This window comes from Bombus affinis, chromosome 17 (genome assembly GCF_024516045.1).
Source record: "Bombus affinis isolate iyBomAffi1 chromosome 17, iyBomAffi1.2, whole genome shotgun sequence".
Lineage (NCBI taxonomy): Eukaryota > Metazoa > Arthropoda > Insecta > Hymenoptera > Apidae > Bombus > Bombus affinis.
Genome location: NC_066360.1, coordinates 1,561,707 through 1,581,207, shown reverse-complemented (window position 1 = coordinate 1,581,207; position 19,501 = coordinate 1,561,707).

Genomic DNA, 19,501 nt, shown 5'->3' with positions numbered 1-19,501 from the left:
TACACGGCGTTCGTTACACCCGACGGGCAGTACGAGTACGTAACGATGCCGTTCGGATTGAAAAATGCACCGTCTGTTTTTCAGAGGGCCATTTTCAATGCCCTGGGCGACCTTGCGTATTCCTACGTCGTTGTCTATTTGGATGACGTCCTAATTATCGCCGACTCAATAGATCAAGCCTTAGAGAGGTTGGACATCGTGTTAAGTACCCTTGTAAACGCCGGGTTTTCGTTTAACTTTTCTAAGTGCTCTTTCCTGAAGACGTCGATACTCTATTTGGGATACGTAATCCAGAACGGAGAAGTCCGTCCCAACCCGGGTAAAGTATATGCCTTAAGCTCCCTACCCGCGCCGACGACCGTCACACAGCTCAGGCAGTTCATAGGGCTAGCCTCGTACTTTCGGAAGTTCATCCCTAAATTTTCGCAATTGTTAAAACCCTTATACGCGTTTACGTCCGGCAGTAAAAATATAACATGGGCGGACAGGCACGAAAAAATAAGACAAGAGGTAATCTCCGTTCTGACCGACGCACCGGTGTTAATGCTATTTGACCCCAATTACCCAATAGAATTACATACCGATGCTAGCTCCGAAGGATTTGGGGCAATTTTAATGCACAAGGTGGAAGGTAAAAATCGAGTAGTAGAATACTATAGTAAAAGAACCAGCCTCACGGAATCCAGATATCACTCTTATGAACTCGAAACATTAGCTGTTGTAAACGCCATAAAACATTTCCGCCACTACCTGCACGGACGGGAATTTCTTGTCGTCACGGACTGCAATTCATTAAAGGCGTCTAAGAGCAAAGTACATTTGAATGACAGGGTACACAGGTGGTGGGCTTACTTGCAAACGTTTACCTTCGACATTGTGTATCGGGAGGGCAAGCGAATGGCCCACGTAGATTTCTTTTCGCGAAATCCCACAGGCGTTGACCCTATTAGATTCGACAAAATCAAAGAGAAAATGGTTAATCTGGCCGAAATTTCGGAAGACTGACTACTAGCCGAACAACGTCGTGACCCCCAAATTTCGGGAATTGTCGAAAAATTGCAAAATGATGAGCTCGCGGAAGACATCGCGAATACTTACGAATTACGGTCCGGTACTCTCCACCGGAAAATTCAAAGAAGAGGCAGGACTCTCAGTTTACCTATTGTTCCAAGAGGGTTTAGGTGGTCCGTTATTAACCATGTGCATCAGTCAATTATGCACTTGGGTTGGGATAAGACGCTCGAGAAACTGTACGAGTATTACTGGTTCGAAGGAATGGCGAAGTACGTTCGCAAGTTCGTAGAGAACTGCCATGCTTGTAGAGTTCCGAAGGCTAGTTCAGGTAAGATACAAGCCGAATTGCATCCCATACCCAAGGCCAGCATACCTTGGCACACGGTCCACATGGATATAACGGGCAAGCTGAGTGGTAAAAGCGATTCGAAGGAGTACGTCATTGTGTTGATCGACGCCTTCACTAAATTCGTATACCTGCATCATACTCGTAGGATAGATTCTTTTAACACCATTAAAGCGCTTAAATCCGCTATATTTTTATTCGGGAGTCCCTGTCGGATAATAGCGGACCAGGGAAGGTGTTTTACGGGTAAAGAATTTCGCGAGTTCTGCGAAAGCAAACGAATTAAAGTTCACTTGATAGCGACCGGTGCCAGTAGGGCTAACGGACAAGTAGAACGTGTCATGGGCACGTTGAAAAATATGTTCACGACAGTAGAGACGACCGGGCGGCCGTGGCAAGACGCGATTGGGGAAATGCAGCTAGCGTTGAACTGCACCGTCAACCGCGTGACTAATTCGAGCCCCTTACAACTACTAATCGGTAGATCGGCGAGACCGTATGACCTATTGCTACCCGACAATATTGAAGAAAAAGAAGTTGATATCTCCGATGTAAGGCAGCAGGCCGTACAGAACATAGAAAGTAACGCCCAATACGACAAAGAAAGATTTGATAGGAACAAAGCTAAAGTGGTTAGGTTTAACCTCGGCGACTTCGTACTACGTAAGAACGAGGAAAGAAACCAAACCAAGCTAGAGCCGAAATTCAAGGGTCCATTTGTAATAACCGAGATTTTGGAAGGACATAGATATATTCTAAAAACGCTAGACGGTAAACGATCGTATAAAGACAGTCACGACAGATTAAGAAAAATGCCGGACAGTCGCGTTCCCGCTGAGTTAGACGTCGGTAGTGACGGCAATAACAGTGACCACGACGACATGAGTACCTCGATCTCGGAAGATCCTTAGCACAAAGACCGTAGCACCTTACGGAGTATGTTATGAAGCTCGGTAAAGGGGCAAGTGATGTGTTCACGCGCACCATGAGCTATAGAGTTATGAAGCTCGGTAAAGGGGCAAGTGATGTGTTCACGCGCACCATGAGCTATAGAGTTATGAAGCTCGGTGAAGGGGCGAGTGATGTGTTCACGCGCACCATGAGCTATAGTGTTATGAAGCTCGACTAAGGGGCAAGTGATGTGTTCACGCGCACCATGAGCTACAGCGTTACGAAGTTTGGTGCGGTCGTGCGATCTAGAAAAACGAGATCCATTGGGGTACGAAATCGAGACTGGTCCATTTCGCCGTTATGACCCGACTGATAACCCACAGGATGCAACTAGCACTTCCAATATTAATTACAACGTTACTAATTCATGTTCTCTTCTATTCCTTTTGTTGTCAAACCTCCGAACAAAATTTTATTGTTACACTGGACCCTCAGCTTATTTAGACATTAAGTTAAATTGTAAACAATGTTAATTGTACCGAGACTAACGTTAAGAAAACTCTCAATATTGTAGCTACACCCGAGGACGTGTGATAGTCAGAATGGCCGTGTCGGAGATGAAAGAACGCCGGAGCTCCTCCTTGGATTCGCGGGAATACCGCAACTCTGTAACTTGGATTAAACGAATGCCGCTCCGATTGTTCGAAATTTATGATCATGAGCTTGGGCTCGAGGCGACAATCAGTCGCCGAACGTAGCCGCGGTCAAAGGGATGAACGTTTTATCTAACAAAGGCACAGAGTAACTCTATACCTCTCCTTAAAAGAAATAATCGTAGCGATACGTGGCAGTAAATACTTCAATAGTTTCTATCCCGCGGCCCGCCACACGCAGATTTTGTCCTTCGGGTAAGATGATCGCCGGGTGTCGGCATGCCTTTGTGGCGTATGTTTAGCTAACGTAAGGACCCGCTATAGATCTTAAGATTTAGTCAAGCGAAGTCCGTCAAATAGACTTTGTTGCAACTACGGGAAGATAGGAGAAACCTATCCTCCACGAGCGTTGCCCCCCGTCAACAACCTCCCCTCAAGGGCGGCCAGCATCTCTTTCAAAACGCCGATATGGAGATCGACCAATTAGCAACAGCGCTAATTTCCCTCTCCTTTGGAAAGAAAGCTTTCTTTGACGAATCCGAGGATCTCATATCCTTAGACCCACCCAATATAGTTTTCCTCGACGACATCGTCGAGACGGAGATTCATTCTTTCGTACGATCTCATCGACGAATGACAGTGCCACCTTACAACCAGCGAATACATCACATCTAGTTAATAAAGAGTTAGACTTGAACTGTGCGAGAACATACGTTTACCATCCCGTGACCGCGGATTCGTTTCGAACCTAAGGTCATCATCACTAGTGCGTAATCTTGTTAATAAGCCCGTGCTAATAAACTCTCCATTGTATCACGGCAATGGCTAATTCCAACGAAAATTCATTAAACGCCCATCCCCATAATCCTGACTTTAATCCGACATATATATATATATATATATATATGTCGGAGATGAAAGAATACTGGAACCTTCCCTTCGGAACTTTGGGAAGACCCCTAGTATTGTAATTTAGATTTCACCATAGCCGAATTAAGAAACTGTTGTCATTCGATTCGACTGTACTTATTTGAGATTTATGATAGTGAGCTCGGGCTCGAGGCGACAACCAGTCGCCGAACGTAGTCGCGGTCAAGGGATGAACGTTTTGTCTAACAAAGGCATGAAGTAACCCTATAGCTCTCCTTAAAAGAAATACTTAGGACGGGGCACGACGGTAAGCATTTCAACGATTTCTGTCCCGTGGCTCGCCACACGCAGACTCTATTCTTTGAGTAAGATGATTACCAGATGTCGACGCGTCTCCACAGTACATGTTCAGCTAGCCCGAGGACCTGCTATAAATCTTAAGGTCTGTTTAACTAAAGTCCTTCAAACCGACAAACAGTCCTCGTCCCAGCTACGAGAAAATAGGAGAAATCTATTTTTCTCACCAACGACGCTTCCTCTTCTCGAACTTTCTCCTAAGGGCGGCTAGCACCCTTCCCTAACCACCAACATGGAAATTGACCAATTAACAGTAACGCCAATTTCCCTCACTTTCCGAATGAAGGCTTTTCTCCACGAATCCGATGATTTCGTGCCCTTGGGCACACCCATCATAGTTTTCCTCGACAGCGTTACCGTGATGGAGAACCACTCTCCGGTACGATCTCAAAGACGATTCAAGTAACTCTCAGATACGTAGTGATTGCCTCGTGCATTAACATTGAGTACAACTTAGACGCTGAGGAAAAGTAGAGTCCGTCATCCCCTTGACCGCGGATTCGTTAGTGAGCCCAGGATCATTGTCATTAGCTTCTCGAGTACCTAATTATCCGATTACTTGTCCAATTCCATCATAGTCATATTTGCACTAGTAAATATCTCCTCTATTGCATAATGATCCCGTCTAGCGCCAATAGGGATTCGTTTCACGCCCTCAACCCTAACTCAAATCTTAACGGCGATCCGACATCAGAAGTGGGATCAGTGCCGATTATAACAGTGCTAGAACTTACGATCATCGTGCGCAAGTCGCAAGTCGTGCGCAATTCAGTCGCTAGTGCAAATCGAGTGTGAAACCTAACAACTATCGTTACCACGTTTAACCCTTAAAATCGCGTGCTCCGACTCCGCTGCATGGGGCGCAGCTGCCAACCTGATTATGGAAGGAAACTATAATTTCAATAACGAGTGGCGAGTCGACTTCTACGTACTGGAAGCACCAACGGATAGATCAAGTCATCTGGGTGAGTCGTTTCCATTTTACTCCGATTCGGGAGCCGAGCGTTCACTGACTGAAGAGTCCGCGGCCTCGAGATTTTCTGGCAAAGGAATGACTGGCATATTAGTAATGCGAGGAGTAGGGAATACCTGTATTAAACATACGCCTCCCATTTGTTCATTGTGTGTATTAATGATTTTTTACATCGAAGATAGTTTCTCATGTCCTTGCTGATAGTTATTTGAAATATGATGTCGCGATTAGTTGCGGAACTCTAAGTCTGGTTTTTGACGTAACATTACACAAAATAGCCTCGCTATGTGTAAAACAAAAATGATTGGTGTCTGTAATGAAACCACTGCAAACGAGATCGTCGTTAATGAAGTTGACGCTGATGTACATGGTAATAATAAAAGTCGATCAATTTCTCTTCTCGACAAATTCAAAGATTCATTCGTTACGGGTTTCCTACGTATTCGCGTAAATGCAGGCCGGTTAGAAATACGATTAACTGATCCTAACACCACCGTAGGAGGAAGTCCTCATAGACTTAGCGAGAAGGAGCGAAGAGCGGTACGTGAGAAAACAAGCGTTCTAATTAAAGCAAAGATTATAAGGCCTAGTAATTCGCCATTAGCGAGCCGTAACTCGTGAAGAAAAAAAAACGGCTCAGATAGATTACGAGTGGATCCCCGAGATCTAAATCAAAGTATCGTCGCGGATCGGTACCCTTTACTCCTTATTGCGGATCAAGTCGCGAGACTGCAAGAGGCGAGATATTTTATTAGCCTGGATATGGCCAGCGGGTTTCACCAAATTTCTATTTATCCTAATCCAACGGAGTTTGCAGCGTTCGTTACCCCGACAGACAATGTGAGTAGATAACGATGCCGTTTGGACTGAAAAATTGCACCGTCCGTCTTTCGGAGGGTCATTCGCAAAGCCTTAGGTGACCTCGCTCATTCGTATGTTGTTATTTGTTTCAATGACGCCTTAATTATTGCCAACTCGATAGATCAAGCTTTAGAAAGATTGAACACCGTATTAGATACCCTCGTAAAAGCCGGATTCTCTTTTAATTTTGCGAAACGTTCTTTTCTAAAGACATCGGTGCTCCATTTGCGATATGTAATTCATAACGGAGAAGTTCGTCCTAACCCGGGTAAAATACACACCTTAAGTTCTTCACCTGTGCCAACGACCGTTACACAACTCAGGCAGTTCATAGGGTTAGCTCCGTACTTCCGAAAATTCATCCCTAAATTCTCACAGACGATGAAATCCCTATATGCGCTCATCTCAGATAACAGAAATATAACTTGGACAGATAGACACGAGAAAATAAGACAACAGGTAGTTTCCGCCCTGACCGACGCGCCGGTGCTAACGATATTCAACCCCAATTACCCGATAGAACTACATACTGACGCTAGCTCGGAGAGTTACGGGGTGATTTTGACGCATCAAGCCGAAGGTAAGAACAAGGTAATAGGGTATTACAGTAAAAGAACCAGCCCCGCGGAATCCAGATATCACTCCTATGAACACAATACATTAGCTATCGTAAACGCCATAAAACATTTCTGTCACTATCTATAGGGACGGGAATTTCTTGTCGTCACGGATTGCAACTCGTTGAAAGCATCGAGTAATAAAGTACATTTAAATGACAGGGACCATAGGTGATGGGCTTACTTGCAGACTTTTATTTCTGACATTATGTATCGGGAAAGTAAACGGACGGCTCACAAATTTCTTGTCGCGAAACCCCACAGGCGTTGACCCTATTAAATTCGACAAAATCAAAGAGAAAATAGTTGACTGGCCGAAATTTCGGAAGATTGGCTTTTAGCGGGACAACGTTGTGATTCTCAAACCTTGGAAATCGTCAAGGGATTGCAAAACGACGGACTCGCGGAAGACATCGCGAATACATACGAATTACGGTTCGGTACTCTGCACCGTAGGATACCAAGAAAAGGCAGGATTCTCTGTGTACCTACAGTCCCAAGATGTTTTAGATAGTCTGTTATTAACCATGTGCACCAGTCAGTTATGCACTTAGGTGGGGAGAAAACGCTGGAGAAACTATACGAGTATTACTGGTTCGAAGGGATGGCGAAGTACGTTCGCCGATTCATTGAGAACTGTCATGCTTGTCATGTTTCGAAAGCTAGTTTAGGTAAGATACAAGCCGAACTGCATCCTATACCTAAGACCAGCATACCCTGGCATACGGTCCACATGGACATAACAGGCAAGTTGAGTGGTAAAAGCAATTCAAAGGAGTACGTCATTGTTTTGATCGACGTCTTCACTAAATTCGTATACCTGCATCATACTCGTAAGATAGATTCCCTTAACACCATTAAAGCGCTTAAATCCGCTATATTTTATTCGGGAGTCCCTGCCGGATAATAGCAGATCGGGAGAAGATGTTTTAAGGGTAAAAGAATTTCGAGAATTCTGCGAAAGCAAACGAATTAAGGTTCACTTGATAGCGATCGGTGGTAGTAGAGCCAGTGGACAGGTAGAGCGTGTTATGGGTACATTGGAAAATATGTTCACGGTAGTAGAGACGACCGGGCGGCCGTGGCAAGACGCGATTGGGGAAATACAGTTGGCTTTGAATTGCACCACCAACCGCGTGACAAACTCGAGCTCATTAGAACTACTAATAGGTAGAACGGCAAGACTTCACGATCTGTTGTTACCCGATAACATCAAAAGTATCGATATCTCCAATATAAGACGACAGGCAATAAAGTGGATGGAAACTAGTGCTAGGTATGATGAGGATGGATTTGACAAAGCTAAAGCTTAAGCGGTTAGGTTTAATCTCGGTGATTTCGTATTACGCAAGAATGAGGAAAGGAATCAAACCAAACTAGATCCAAAATTTAGAGGTCCATTTGTAATAGCAGAAGTCTTGGAAGGGGACAGGTATATCTTAAGGACATTAGACGGTAAGCGACCGTACAAGTACAGTCACGACAGGTTAAGGAAAATGCCAGATGGTTGCACCCCTGCCGAGTTGGATGTCTGTAGTGAAGGCAATAACAGTGACCATGACGATATGAGCACTTCGACCTCGGAAGATCAGTAGCACTATGCCAGTAACACCCGGCAGAGCGAGTTCGCACGTGTTTCGGGGAAATAATGTGATGAGGCTCAGTGAGAACATGCGATGTGACTCGTATGCATCTCGGGGCGACAGTGTGATGAGGCTCAGTGAGAACATGCGATGTGACTCGCATGCATCTCGGGGCGACAGTGTGATGAGGCTCAGTGAGAACATGCGATGTGACTCGTATGCATCTCGGGGCGACAGTGTGATGAGGCTCAGTGAGAACATGCGATGTGACTCGTATGCATCTCGGGGCGACAGTGTGATGAGGCTCAGTGAGAACATGCGATGTGACTCGCATGCATCTCGGGGCGACAGTGTGATGAGGCTCAGTGAGAACATGCGATGTGATTCGTATGCATCTCGGGGCGACAGTATGATAAGGCTCAGTGAGAACATGCGATGTGATTCGCATGCATCTCGGGGCGACAGTATGATAAGGCTCAGTGAGAACATGCGGTGTGGTTCGCATGCATCTCGGGGCGACAGTATGATAAGGGCTCAGTGAGAACATGCGGTGTGGTTCGTATGCATCTCGGGGCAACAATATGGTAAAGCTCGGTGAAACCGTGGAACAAAGCTCTATGTGCTCACACGATCTAGAAGACCGAGATCCTTTGGAGTGCGAAATCGAAAATGGTCCATCATGCCGATACGATCCGACTAATAACCTGCAGAATGCAACTATCACCTTGAGTACTAACTATAACGCTACTAATTTTCATTATCTTTTATTTCTTTGCTGCCAAACCCCCGAACAGGATTTGTTGCTACACTGGACCCTTGCCTTATTCGAACATCTAGTTAAATTGTGAATAATGTCAATTGTATCGAGTCTAATGTTAGGAAACTCAATATTTTAGTTACACACGAGGACGTGTGATAGTCAGAATGGCCGTGTCGGAGATGAAAGAATACTGGAACCTTCCCTTCGGAACTTTGGGAAGACCCCTAGTATTGTAATTTAGATTTCACCATAGCCGAATTAAGAAACTGTTGTCATTCGATTCGACTGTACTTATTTGAGATTTATGATAGTGAGCTCGGGCTCGAGGCGACAACCAGTCGCCGAACGTAGTCGCGGTCAAGGGATGAACGTTTTGTCTAACAAAGGCATGAAGTAACCCTATAGCTCTCCTTAAAAGAAATACTTAGGACGGGGCACGACGGTAAGCATTTCAACGATTTCTGTCCCGTGGCTCGCCACACGCAGACTCTATTCTTTGAGTAAGATGATTACCAGATGTCGACGCGTCTCCACAGTACATGTTCAGCTAGCCCGAGGACCTGCTATAAATCTTAAGGTCTGTTTAACTAAAGTCCTTCAAACCGACAAACAGTCCTCGTCCCAGCTACGAGAAAATAGGAGAAATCTATTTTTCTCACCAACGACGCTTCCTCTTCTCGAACTTTCTCCTAAGGGCGGCTAGCACCCTTCCCTAACCACCAACATGGAAATTGACCAATTAACAGTAACGCCAATTTCCCTCACTTTCCGAATGAAGGCTTTTCTCCACGAATCCGATGATTTCGTGCCCTTGGGCACACCCATCATAGTTTTCCTCGACAGCGTTACCGTGATGGAGAACCACTCTCCGGTACGATCTCAAAGACGATTCAAGTAACTCTCAGATACGTAGTGATTGCCTCGTGCATTAACATTGAGTACAACTTAGACGCTGAGGAAAAGTAGAGTCCGTCATCCCCTTGACCGCGGATTCGTTAGTGAGCCCAGGATCATTGTCATTAGCTTCTCGAGTACCTAATTATCCGATTACTTGTCCAATTCCATCATAGTCATATTTGCACTAGTAAATATCTCCTCTATTGCATAATGATCCCGTCTAGCGCCAATAGGGATTCGTTTCACGCCCTCAACCCTAACTCAAATCTTAACGGCGATCCGACATATATATATATATATATTATACATTCGTAATAAAGTTCTGTATTTTAGCAGTCATGGTAACGTTAACGCTGACAAAGGAATATGTCTTATAGCAGTATTTTCAGTAATAAACGTAGTAATAAGGGGCGCATTAATAAGGAGCGCTGAAAAAGAAACAAAGCAGTAGCCAGAAGGGCTACTAAAATTCAATCGTCTTCCACTCTATATAAACCCGATCAACACGCCGAGAGTGGAACTGAATATTCTTGTTTCGCAACGCTAATTTACTACTAATATTTATGAAGCAGAAAATTCTCAAAATCAAACGCGAAGAGTGCTTCGTTATATCTGCAATATCAATTAATCTACCATTAAAAAAAAAAAAAGAAAAATCTGAAAATTCCCGATATCTGATACGCAACGCTAATAAGTATAAATCTACGCACTCGTATTTAAGCAATACGCAACGCTAATAGCGAGAGATCGCAGTGCAACCATTTTGGAGGTTGCGGATGAACGATCACACTTGTACAGCTCTTTAGTCTGTACGTGTGATCCAGGAGCAGTGTCCGACAAATGCAGTCGGAGGGTTTGGGCAGTTTGTGAACGCAACTCTACTTAACAAAACGCGATCGTTCATTAACGCAACGCTAACAGGAAAAATAAGTAGAACTCGCGATGGAACAATGTCGCAACGCTAATTCTTAAAGTGAATTTAATGAAAATTATTATTTACTATTTGAAAAAGCTACTTTAAATATCCTAGTATTGCTACTTAAACAGAAAAACAGAAAAAATTCTAAAAATTGAAAAAGACAATCGCGATATCGTAATTCGCAACTCTAAAACAAACGCGATTATCATTTTATCGCAACTCTAATTCAAACCGTAATCATTCTCTCGTCACACTAATGAAAAGTAGTAATACTATTTCGTAACTCTAATACAACCCGTAATTAACTTGTCGCAACACTAATAAGAAAAAATCGCGATTTGCCCAATGGAACGATGGACCGATATATACAACGGCCAAAAAAACAGAGACTACTACTACTACTACTACTACTGCTACTACTACTACTACAAATACTAAAAGCGAGCATAGTAACAAAGTAGTAACGATAATGACTTCCCATGCTCAGGATGACCCAGAGGATGGGGATCCATTAGTAGTTGCCCTCTTGAGTGACAGTTTGTCGGGCCTCTTCGGCTTATAGCCTCTTCCTTCTTCGGGCGCAATGCCCGCTGTAACTTAAATCTAAGCTCGAGACTTCTAAATCGCAAACAAAAAAAAAACTTATAAAGGTAAAATAAAAATATAAACCGTGGAAGCTGATTGAAGTGCACATGGACTGACCAACGATCACAGCAGTGATCGTTGCCCACTCGCACGTGCGTGCTCGAGCAATAAACGTTCGTTTCGAGCCCATTCGCGACCGCGACCGCGAAATTCGAAAAATCGAAAGGCAAAACCAGAGACGAGAGCATGCTCTACTCGTGCCAGTTTCACCGTCGATTTTTCAAATAAATTTCCAGAAACAGGTTGGTCACGCGAAAACGCGCCTACCCGACCAGAGACTGTGCCAACCTGCCCGGTCCTACCTACTTATAATTAACAGACATACCAGAAAGTATGCTACCTATCCTACCTAGCGCTATATTTAAAAATGGCAAAACAGGCACACCAACACACTCGCTCCACGGTTCTCACACAAACGCCCGGGCGCAAAGGTCCTACACTAGAGAGGACGTCCCGGGACGCCTCCGACACCCGAGCTTAACATATCATGCACGCTCTAAGGTACGTACCTTTTTCCTGAAATCGACTGACGAAGGCTAGTGACCATTGCGTAATACGTAATAAAACACGTCTGAGAAAATTATATTTTTAAAATAGATATAAGTAAACTTGGAATTATAATTGCGATTGATAGCGATATTAAGAGTATGAGTACACTTAGTCCCGTGGATGATATTATCAGAAATTCTAATTGTATCGAGACGTAAATTGAATCGATATATGTCTCGACATTTTTAATATTTGAAGTTTTAAGGAATGAGAAAAAGCGACGCAATTCCACGACCTAACAACACACACGCGTAATGTGGAAAATACGTCGTGCACGATACACTAACACATGGTCAGTCGCTGAGAAATTATTACATTACTTAATTCTAGGTCATCGTGCCCAATGTCTTTCTCCCATTCAAGTAGCACCTGGGCACGTGAATGAGATCCTGACAATGGGCACGGAAAGAGTTAAACCTGAAAATCCTGATCTAAAAAGATGATTAGTTTGTGTAATTTTTATTTAACGGACTAACGTTCTTTGCTGCTTCTTTCTGATTAACTCTATTTTATTAATTTAATACTAACTAAGTAATTCTACTTTATTAATTTAATAAATCGGAAGAAAATTTTAATATTGCAGAAAAGGTAGCGTTAATTGAAAAAGACTGAGACTCGATCAAATGGAATAATTGACTCTAAATATATTAGTAAGAAAGAAATAATCTCAGGCGATCTCTTTATCAAAGCAAATACTCGAAAATGTAAAAGCAATGTTCAAAATTATTGCTTTGATTAAAAATTCTGCCTGTCGCGAAGTGTCTTCTTGCACGTAAAATTTCACACATTTTCGTACGGAAAAAATGAATTTTAACTCATATTTTAAGTTCTAGCCGAAGTGAAATAAACGAACGTGACTTAAGATTGTCACGATCAATTCATTGCTTAAGATCAAGTATATTCGTGTCATACAGATATATTCATGTAGATATTTGCCATTTGCAAATATTCATACGGAATATTAACATGCATATTTATAACTAACACGAATATATTCTCAAGTGTATATGTTTAACCTAATTATTAAAAAACTAATTATTATAATCGCGATGTGCGAGAAGACCTATCCTAAACTAATAAATTTCAAAAAATGAGTGTTACTACTCACGGGTATAAGAAATACCCGCGGTCATTATGCTCGCAAAAAAATTCTACGTAATACAACCGATCACCCGTGCCGATTCGGACCTTTCATCCTACGACATGATTGAGTGACCGGAGGAACAGAAATGCATGCGACTCACCGTTCGAAGCGGAGAAACAAAGGACGTATCATGGATGCTGCGCCACCCCAGCGAATATCATCAGGAACTGTGTAGGGTCCAGTGGTGGAAATGGAGATTGCGAAAAATCTGTTACAGAACAAAACACGATGAGTGATTGCTGATTATTTAAAAAGTTGGAGATAATGAAAAATGAAAGTTTATTAACTTTAGTAACTTTGGTAATAATAAAGATGGAAATTCTAATAAACTTTGATAAGTGTAAAAACTGAAACTCTAATATGAAAGTTTAAAATCTAAAAATTAAGAATCTAAAGATTTCTGAAATATGTTAGTCATTTGTTTCATAATTCGGTATTAAGATTTTAATAATTATTTTATTTTAATGAAAGAATAACCTCAGAAAATGCTAATCTCCTAAATTTTCAATCAAATTGTATTTCTTAATTGATAGTGATCAAAGAAAAATATACAGAATATACATAATTGAAGTACAATGTGTAAAGATAATTACATTTTTGGCTTTTTAGCCACTGTTGAAACATTCCCAAAGAAGACGAAGGAGTTGAAGCAGTGATATATCTATAACAAAACATAAGATATCATTAATATCGTTAATATATAATAACAAACTTGAAACTTTAGCAATAATAAAGACTAAATTCTAATAAATATGTAAATTGGAAATCTAATATAAAAATTTGAGAACAAATATTCAGTGATTTTTTATGAGTATCAGACAGTTTTATTGTACTTTAATGTTAAGACTTCAAGACTTTATTTCAATTAAAAAGGACATTTACAGCTTTCTAAATCATCGATCATTTTTATTTTGTAATTAACGACATTTCAAACAAAATATACTAAATAGAACAAATTGAAATACAATATATAAAACTACTTACATTCTTGAGCTCCTGGAGAGGCTTTATCCTCTTGAGGGAGGCACTGACTCTAATACCGGAAACGAATATTCAAAAAAATAAATATATAAAAAAAGAAAAATAAAAGACTACGTTACCGCGACCGCTTAAATTATGATCGGCGAACAATAACTCTAATATCGCGTACAAATTTGATTGATAAAATTTTATTATGTTCGCGTGTGATTATTCGATCGAATTTGATCAAAACTATCGTGATTTTAAAATATTGAAAAGAAACTATTGCGTGGCAAACACTGACTCTACAACCGCATTGCGCGCGGTCACAAATATTTCCTGAAAATAAAGCAGTTTAGGGGCGGGGGTGGGGGGGGGGGGGTGGAAAAGAAGCGAAACGTTGTTTCAACAATTTTCTCCTTTTTCCTATTGAACGTTTATTTAGAAAATACTGCTATTTCTTTACACTTAAAAATTATTATTAAGAAACTGGAACAAGTATGAAACTATAAGTTGAAAATTGTGAGATATTTCTCGATAGCAAACAAATGCTTACGAATACCGTGAATGCAATGCAATCGTTTTCAAGAATTATACTGTTCGCAATTAGAATATATACTGTGAATTTTCGTCATTAGAATACGAAATATACATTGCACTAATACACTATAGTCGCCTGTTATAAATATTGGAAAATATTTGCAAGAATTCAAAAGTTCGCCACTAATGTTTAAAGAATACTTGTTTCGAGGTATTTGAATCTAACTGTTACTATGTTGCAAGTTTATGACGTTAACTGTAGCAAATTCACATAATACATAAAAAAAAATTGAATTCCATAAGTGAATTATTGAGATATAACTCAATTTGAAACAATAAAATAACTTATTAAAAATTCGTTTGAAATAAAAGAATGATCTCATATATCGGAAATAGAACAATACTTTATTTAACCGAACCTATTGACACTGCATACACAATTTCGTGTTCTGAAAAAGGGACATTCGAGTCATTGTTCTAAACTGTTTAACATTCTATTTTCGTGGCTCAAAACTTTTGAATACATCCAAAAGTTATAAACTCTAACATGACCGCAATAATTTTCTCTTAAAAATGGGAAAGTAAGAAGAAGCCCGAACAAACAGACAATGAAAGAAAAATCGCGGCGCGAACTCGTTCGTTCCCGATCTTTCCAAAGAATCAATGGACTTACGCAACGCACTCCCGTGCACAAAATAACCACAAGATTCAATGCAAAGGAAGAATCGATTTTTATACTAGATTCCAAGTCAGATAAGTACCATTATACAGAATGGGCTCAGAATGGATTTGAGAGACAAGACATATCCCACGGTGTCCAACGGTGTCCCACGGTGCAGCCCAGTCTGGATCATCCAAAATTCTGTTCGCGGCATTTGGAGATCCAAACCGGACTGGTTCGTAGTTCTTAGCTTGGTATCGTTTTCCAAAGATTAATCAACGGATTAATTTTTTGGAAAACGATGTCAATTACCAGGTCTCATTACGCGGAGGTGATTACGCAAGAGACCCGCCTATGGGTTATTTAACGTTATACATCCATCTCGACATTCAACCCTTTGGCAGAATGTCGAGGTACGACCCTACTTGACCATGGGCCTACGTAAAGAGATTTGGGAGTATACCACGCGACAGTGTGAAAGAATTAAGCGACCGCGAAGCGAAAAATAACGAGGACAATTTTTTCTGTGTAGTAAGCAAGAGGATGAAGAGAAAAGAGATTTTTATATTTCGTTCCAAGATGGATCATTGTACCGAGTAGAATCACAATGCACTTTACATCTGTATTTACCTTGTGAATAATTATGGCCAAAGTGCCCGTACCCCGCGGTTGCCCACGACGTCCCACCAATCGGGAGGTATTAGTCCGGTCTAGATCATCGAGACAGTTTTGGGTGATCTAAACTAGATTGTGTTAAAACAGTTCTTACCATGATATCGTTGTTCAAATGTTATAAATTAGTGGTTTAAATATTATAAATTAATGCTTTAATTGCTATCAAGTAATAGCTTAAAAGTTGTTCATTAATGGTTTGATTGTTACAAATTAATGAACTAATTGTTATTAAGTAATGACTTAAATGCCACAAATTAATGCTACAATTGTTTTTAAGTAATGGTTAAAATGTCGTTAATTAATAGTTTGATTGTAATAAATTAATTGTTACATGTTATTAATTAATAGGACAAATGTTATAAATTAATAATTTAAATGTTAAAATAAATGTTTTAAATGTTGTTACTTAAAGGTCCAATTGTTGTAAATTAAAATCTTATATGTTACATATTAATAGCTTATATGTTAAAAATTAATAGTTTGTCTGTTAGAAATTAATGGTTTAAATGTATAAAGTAATAGTTTAAATGTTATAAATTATTAGCTTAGATGTTGTAAATTAATAGCTTAAATGTTGTAAATTAATGGCTTAGACGATATAAATTAATAGCTTAAATGTTATAAATTAACAGTTTAAATGTTAGAAATGAATGGTCAAGAAGTATAAATTAATGGCTTAAATGTAAGAAATTAATGTTTTAAATGTATAAATTAATAGCTTAAATGTTATAAATTAGTGGCTTAAATGTTGTAAAATAATAGCTTAAATGTTATAAATAAATAGCTTAAATGTTGTAAATTAATGGCTTGGACGTTATAAATTAATAGCTTAAATGTTATAAATTAACAGTTTAAATGTTAGAAATGAATGGTCAAGAAGTATAAATTAATGGCTTAAATGTAAGAAATTAATGTTTTAAATGTATAAATTAATGGCTTAAATGTTATAAATTAGTGGCTTAAATGTTGCAAAATAATAGCTTGAATGTTATAAATAAATAGCTTAAATGTTATAAATTAATGGTCTAGAAGTATAAATTAGTGGCTTATATGTTGTAAATTAATGGCTTGGACGTTATAAATTAATAGCTTAAATGTTATAAATTAATAGCTTAAGTGTTATAAATTAATGGCTAAAATGTTATAAATTATTACCTTAAATGTTATAAATTAATAGTTTGAATGTTAGAAATTAATGGTTTAAATGTATAAAGTAATACCTTAAATGTTATAAATTATTAGCTTAGATGTTGTAAATTCATGGCATAAATGTTAGAAATTAATTCCATAAATGTTATAAATTAATAGCTTAAGTGTTATAAATTAATGGCTTAAATGTTATAAATTAATGGCTTAAATGTTATAAATTAATTACTCAAGTGTTGTAAATTAATGGGTTAGACGTTATAAATTATTAGTTTCAATGTTATTATTTGATATTTTTTTTATTTACCTTATGTTTAAGTTCCTTTCCGATGTTCACTCTCCGGGAGTTCAAGCACGAAAAAGCTCGCGCGCGACTTGCGTGTTCCTTATATAACTTAACAAGGTGTCGGAACGTTAATCAAACGGTAACAATGTTTTGACACAGCTGGAGGTGGTTTTTTCATTATAACAAAATCAAATTGAACAATTTCTGAATTTTTATCGTAAATTGACGTCTTTAACGATTTAATACGATATCCATTTTTCCCATTTTTATAGTTTCTACAAACTAAGACTAAATTCACACTTCTTTGATACTAGTTTTCGACTATCAATTAGTTTGAACAAAGAGGGGAAAAAGCCTAACGGCGGTCGATGACGTTACTGTGAAATTAGATAAAGTATTAAATAATCGGACCGATAAAATTTATATTAAGTGTATTTTCGAGCTATCGCGGGAAGACGCGGTCGTTAGAATACGCGTCAACGGGAGTCGTAAATTCCCGCTACGATTAGAATAATCGACACCACGAATAGTTCGATCCCCGTATTTCGGTCAGGATAATAGGGGTAGTTGTTCTGGTATAACACTGTGATTCACAGAGTTATAAAAAATATATATTTCCAAGACTTTATACAATCACACAAAGTAGTAACGCCGTTGATTAAGATACAGATAACGAAGAGAAGGATTATTCTTAGATGAGAGAAGGAGAGCTGTGTATGCTCTAGGCCCGTGAGAGCTGTAGGAGCTGTAGGACTTCTGGATAATGCGAGAGCCTTAAGAGACTCTAGGCCGTGTAGACACCTTGAGAGATGTAGGAAACTCTGAGAGATATAGGAACGGGGAGAGTTATAGGGATTGCAGGATCTCTAGACACCGTGAGAGTTGCTGAAACTCTTAGAGATGCAGGAACGGTGAGGGCTATACGGATTATAGGAACTCTAAGCACCGTGAGAGAAGACGTGACTCTGAGAGATATAGGAACGGTGAGAGTTAAAGGGATTGCAGGAACTCTAGGCACCGTGAGAGACGATCTAACTCTAAAGTTTATTCTAATGTGAGTACGGAGGAAAGCTCGGTATGGGAGTGCCCTTTGAACGAAGAACGCAGATTCGTTGCTTACATTTTCAGTTAGGAAAGTGAGGGCAATGATCCGTGATGCCGATTGGTTATGACCAATGTTGGAAAGGAAGACAGGACGAAGAAGCCTCCTACTAACTTGGGTCCTAGGCGACATTCTTTATAGGGAGACACGGATTTTCCGTTAGGTGGATCTCCGCGTTTTAAGTTAGACCACTAACTGCTTTCTCCGCAATTCTTAAGAGCACGTAATAAACCCACGGACTCTTCTAAAAACCCAGCTGAAAACAGTTCATGAATTAGAAAGTTTTTTCTAGCAAACAGATTGAATAAAACCATATGTGAGAACAATGCAGTTAGGATTTCGACTTTATGGTGGGTCCTTAGGCCTATGGAGGGTTCGAAGGACAGCACGTAGACCGTTGGCTGTCAAGCAGCGCGGGATGAAGTGCAGATGTGTTGCGCAGCGTAACATAGTATATAACGTTATACGTCACATGGTAGTACAACTGTAACGGAAACCACCCAGCCAGCTATAAAGGATGTGAAGTAAGAAAACAATTACAACGTAAACTGTTCCCGCCCCTACGAAGCAGAACAATCACTAACACACAAGCCCAACAGGACAGCACAAATCCTGAAATAATTCCAAGTACAGAGCAAGCAACAAACACCAAACCTATCAGCACCAACACCATTGGTGGTCTAAGCTATGCTCAAATAACCAGCCAATCAACACATACACACAACCAATACCACAGCAATAGTAACAATGACACTGCAGAAATCAAAGAACTACTCAAACAATCCATAAAGAATACCGAAATGCTAACCAGAATGATAAGCGAACAAAATGCAGTATTAAAACAGCAAACTCAACAAATCACAGTCATGCTACAACTAATTACAAACGTGCTAAGCAAAAAATAAAAACGGACACTCTAAAAATAGCAGCCTGGAACTCAAATGGCCTGCAACAACGAGCCCTCGAAATTAAAACATTCATATACAATAAAAATATAGACATACTACTTGTCTCAGAAACACACTTCACTACAAAAAGCTACTTGAAAATAC